The sequence below is a fragment of the Schistocerca gregaria genome, unplaced genomic scaffold (genome assembly GCF_023897955.1).
Source record: "Schistocerca gregaria isolate iqSchGreg1 unplaced genomic scaffold, iqSchGreg1.2 ptg000180l, whole genome shotgun sequence".
In the NCBI taxonomy this organism is placed as follows: Eukaryota; Metazoa; Arthropoda; class Insecta; order Orthoptera; family Acrididae; genus Schistocerca; species Schistocerca gregaria.
In genome coordinates, this window is record NW_026061730.1 from 13168140 (window position 1) to 13174139 (window position 6000).

Genomic DNA, 6000 nt, shown 5'->3' on the forward strand with positions numbered 1-6000 from the left:
GTGGATTATTTTCTTCATCAATAATCATAAAAACTTGTTTATTTTTGTAATTAAGTTCATTGTTGAACAGATCTACGATTGATTTCAATTAAGAGAATTATTTTTATTAGTTTTGCAAAAAATAAATAGTACCTGAAATTTGTAGTTTCTATTTGTGATTAAATTACATTGTAAACGAAAAAAAAACTTTATGTATTATATTATTTTTAATTCTATTTAAATGAAAATATCTCTGTTATTTTTGTTTGTGAAAATATAGTAGCTGCACTGGGCTTAGAATTGCAAAAGAATAAGGCAGCTAAATATTTAACTGATTTTGGTTACTTAGATATTTCAACAAAAACTGAAACAACCCAAGTTAGTGATGAATTATTAAGAGAATTATTAATGGTATTTCAGCTAACACACAATATTGAGGTTACTGGTGAATTAAGTGAAGAAACATTACGTTTTAGGAACAAACCTAGATTTGGTGTAAAAGATTCATTTGATAGTTATAGAACTAGTATGTATAAATGGAATAAAAGGAATATAAAATGTAGTTATCAAGGAACAAATAAAAAGGTATTAGAATTAACAAATGCGGTTTTTAGTTATGGCAGAAAAATAGTGGTATTCAGATTATTCATGACGCCAATGATCTGGATGTTTTAATTACAGGTAAAAGGCGAATACATTTATATGAGTTTAATGGTCAATGTTCCCAAACGAGTTAGATGGCGTAAGAAAAGAGTTAGGTCATCCTTTTTTCCAAATAGGTATAATGATCCATCAGAAATAGATATGGATAAAAATGAAAACTGGTACTTGGAAATTGATAAATATACACCAAAATACCAAACAAATCTATTTGAAGTTTTAGTACATGAAATTAGGTTTAGTACATAAAATTAGGTTTAGAACATTCAGATGTATTTGAATCAATAATGTATTATTACTATAATGGTTCACATTTAGAATTATCTCAAGATGATGTTGATACTATTAAAAGTTTATATGGACCACAAACAAATACACCAACAACAAAACAACCGCAACAACAACAACAACAACTACTACTACTACTACTATGTTGCCTATACCAATTGAATCGTTATGTGAAGTTAAAAAAGTGATCACCTACTTTTTGCAAATGGAATTTTGTATATTTTTCATAATAAGTGCGTTTCGATAATTGAGAATAAACCACAATTAATTACTAAGTAGTTAACATTTCTACCACAAGATTTACAAAAAGTAGGTGGAATATATCAAAGACAAAGTGGTAAAATTTTAATATTTGTTGACTATTGGTTTTATATGGTAAATGTACACACATTACAATTAATTTGGGGATATCCTAAATCAGTAACTACAATAGGATAACGTACAAAGTTTTTATTTAATAGTATAGTAAACATTCAGCAAGAATATTTTTATTCTTTAATGAATATGTGGATTTTGATGAATGCACTTTTACATATAAATCATGGGGAACTATAACTAGAAAATTTCTAGGATTACCGCCAAAATAGAATTCTGCACTTAGATACACAAATGGCTTGTTGTATTTTTTCAAAGGTGATATTCTATACGAATACAACGAATTTACAAAAAAAGTAGTTATTGTTGGTAGACCAGATTTATCTTTATTTGGTATTGATTCTCATAAAACATATGAATCAAATCCTAAAGTACTGAAGATATTGAAAGATACAGTACAAAACTTAGAAATTTTAAATTTTTATAAATTTAATATAAATTATTTGCTATAAATGGGGAACTAAAACGAATTGCAACCTAAACTTAAAGAAAATTGTGTACTAGTTGAGGTATGTGAAAATGATATTGATTGTCCTATTAGATTAAGTGATGATAATAATAATCAATTTGTTAAAAAAGCAGCAATCATTTTTTTATAATGAATGTATTGACCAATCGTTAAGGAAAAAGAAAATTGTCCTCTTTGTAGAACTATTATTAAATATAATCAACCAACATTAAAAGATATAATATCTGCACTTGATTCCTTACCAATAAGTACAAGCTCTTTTCATCCATTATTTGATTGACAATTTCGAAATATGGACTATGAATCTGATGATGATTATTGGTGATGATTATTTTTAAAATAGTTTATATGAATAATTTGAAGTTTAAAAATTACTTTTTTATAATTCTAATATCTAAGTGAAGAACATACAAAAATGAAAAATGAATCAACAATGAATAATGCAGAAGTTATAAGTGAAGAAAGAAAGAAATGTAAAATTTTTCGATAAATTAAAGATTTAAATTGTTTTTACATAAGTCCATCACATAAAGATAAATATAAAAATAAATGTTAGAAATGTACTTTAGAATATATTAAGGATAACAAAGCGTTATCTTTGCATAATAATCCTTTATGAATAATTATCTAGCCATCTATTATATAATTATCATTTTATTAATAAAAATAATTTTTAGAAATGTAATGAATTTTTTTGTAATATATAGAAGAGCCAACTAATTGTTTAAAAACTAATTGATTACTAAACTAAATAGTAAAATAATTTTTTTAAAACTAGTTGTTTAGAAACTAAATAATAAACTCATTGTTAAACTAATTCTTTAAAAACTAATTTATTGTTAAACTAATTCTATTATTGATTAATTATTCATTAAATAATACTTCTTGTTCATGTATGATGGGATACTTTCCACAAATTACTGAACATTATGTGTATCACCACCTAGCTGTAAAATGGACAATTAATATGTTATATACCATACCAGTGCAAATGTAGTCATAGATTTTCATGGTACTTAGAACGTTTAGAGGGAGAAGGGCTCTTTCAACTTCACTAGCAAAATACTTCATACAGGTTTTTGCTTAACTACTAAAATATATGACTTATGTTTAAACGTAGGCATCCTGAATATAAAAACACGTATGGGTGGACATGATTCTTCCTTATTTTCATACAAATCATACTGCTCATTGGAAAAGTCGTAAGAACTACTCATATTATAAAACCAGCATAGACACGATCCTGTGCAAATCATCACCTCATATGCTTTTCAGTTAGTCAAAGTCAAATAGGCAAACTACATGCCTTCATTTACATTACCTTCTGTTACTAGCACATAAAACTGACTGTAAATGCTACAGTCCAGGTTAAAATCCTGCTTCGGGCATGGATGTGTGTGATGTCCTTACGTTAGTTAGGCTTAAGTAGTTCTAAGTTCTATGGGACTGATGACCTCAGATTTTAAGTCCCTTAGTGCTCAGAGCCATTTGAACCATTTGATTGTAAATTATCTCAAGATCTCTTATTCCTGAACTCCATCTTATTGCTGACCAAGTCATGTGGTTGATTTTTGAAGTAGTTGTATATTTGCATTTCTTCAGGTATGTTCATACCTCTGCTTGTAGGCAATGGATGAAGAATTCTTATGACTGAATCTATGTCAGGTGGTGGTACTCCTCTCATTGTGGTTGTTGTGCTCTTCAAATTTGTCACTGGGATATGAGCCTTGTAACATCTGGTCAAGGTGTCCATGCTATAACTCTTACTATTACCAGCAGTGTACATTGATCTAGTTTCAAAATGTAAATGCTACTATCATACTCTTGGTGAGGGCACCAAGTGAAAGCTGTGCTTATACAGAAATCTGATCCACTGGCTTGCTCACCAGTTTTCCAGGAACGCCTGTCCAGCTACTGGCGAGACGTTGCGCAGCTGCTCTCACTTGGTGCGACACACTACTCACAGCTGTTGGTTCCCCTCGCATTCGAAGATATGGTAAGTGGACTTTTTTCCTCCTCTTATAAACTGCCTTATATGTATAGGGGGTGAGAATACGACACACACCGAGTGGTCAGTTCTTGGAGTGTGTTTCCCAGTTTTGCTGATTCACACACTAGCTATCTTTGGTTCTCCTGTCCTAATACTAACCATCTGGAAGAATTCTGAACCAACCTTTACTTCTGTGAGCGTTTTCGGGCTATGATACAGGGAGGCCAAGATCGGAATGGAAAATAGTCAGTATCTTTTTTCGTATATGCACGCCACTTCCTTAACAGATTCAGGTAACTTTGCATCAGAGTCTTCTTTACAAGCTGAAGCCTATGAGCTTCGTATTTAGTGGAGACTGGCCTAGAGTCTCTGCCTGGCATTTCATGTCACCATCAGCATCTTCGCTTCTTCAGAATCACTACTCCTATTGGAAGGAGGAAGGTAGGGGTCTGAGATTACATAGCCTGCGAATTGCCAATTTAAGAAGATAGCAGATAAATATAGTTTTACACACTGATATGGTTGCTGTCGTGGAGAATATCACAAGGATACTTTGCCAAGTGTCAACAGCAGATGACACGAAAATCATAGCATAAGTAGACGATGTGATTTTATACAAAGAGCATGAGCAGAAATAGCAAGAACATTAGTTTATTAGTCTACTAACGCTGGAACATAGCTATATCTTTCTCATCCACAGTGATACAACTCATAATTCAAAGAGCATTTATTTCAGAGAAGCCAAAATTCGATGATGTTGGTTCAGTACTAGTCTATAAGTACCCTAGGGTTAGCTATAGTTTATTGCACAGTAACAATTGGGATTCATAAGATATGAGAAAGTTGACATCTGGTCCTATAAAATTACTTGTGCTCAACATCAAGGATCGTCGAATTCACGCCTCCTAATTAACCTGTATACATACCACATAATTTATATACGTTAGATACGACTGTGCAAACTCTTCCAACCCTAACAATCACTTTTCCATTTCCCGTGACTCCATGACCAGACGATAACGCAGCTGACACTTGAGACTCGACACCAGTGGTGGCCCCGTGTGCTCACCACTGCGAGCACTGCCCGTGTGACAAAACAATGCCCCAGCCGCCACAGCCACAGAGGACGAGCAACAATGACAAAAACCTGCATTTGAGGTCCACCAGTTAGCGCGTGTTACGCCAGCGAGTGGCTTTGTTAAAGGCACTGTGCCATTACAGTCACAAGAAGAATATTTAATGAATATGTCAAGGTCAATGAAAATCTGTGCCAGACTAGCCTGAAACCGGATGCTCCTTTCTGAGAGCATTCATCTTAGTTTTTAGTCTTTCTGCACGTGTCTCCTGGCCTAACTCAAATCTTTATCGAGTGTGAAGTCTCTGTCAATGATTTATAAACACTACCACAGGTGATTTTTCCCACTAACAAGAATAAAAACTATGTGATCTTAACACATAGAATGCCCACAGACCATTATGACCGTTTGAATTCTAACAGTAGTATACAAGGAAAGCAAAATGACGCGGTATGATCTCTGTCTTAGTGTGACTTTTTGAGGCGCATATAGCAACGTGCAAATCCCTAAAGTCTTGTGTGAGGATCATCATGGGTCCTTTGAGAAGAGTATTAGGGACTCCCGTTTCAGTGAATAGATAATACTGTGGGTAGATTAAATTTTTTCTCTATAAATATTACGGGTGTTTGCTGTATGGTATTGTCAAAGACTGATACTTGTGGGTCCTGTATTTAAGACTGGTTTCTGCTGGCATCTTATCATGTCCTGTCTTTGCATCTTGTTTTCGTTACCATCACCCATGCATTTAATTTCAACAAAGGCTATTTACCTGATACATATCCAATATTGTGTAGGTTTATGGGACTTAACATCTGAGGTCATGAGTCCCCTAGAACTTAGAACTATTTAAACCTAACTAACCTAAGGACATCACACACATCCATTCCCGAGGCAGTATCTGAACCTGCGACCGTAACAGACACTCGGTTCCTGACTGAAGCTCCTAGAACGGCTAGGATACTGCGGCCGGCAAAAGAAAAGTAGTTATGAAAAGTCATTCCGTAAAACGTTTTACAGACAGATTCGATTAAAAAACACTTTGATTTCTAAATGAAACATAAGTTTTCAGATAGGAGTCTTGAGGTACGCGTATTCCAGATAATTCCACTCGAAGTTCTTCACTACAGCCCTGCAGAGTAGTATGGCAGAGCGGTGTTCTGGCC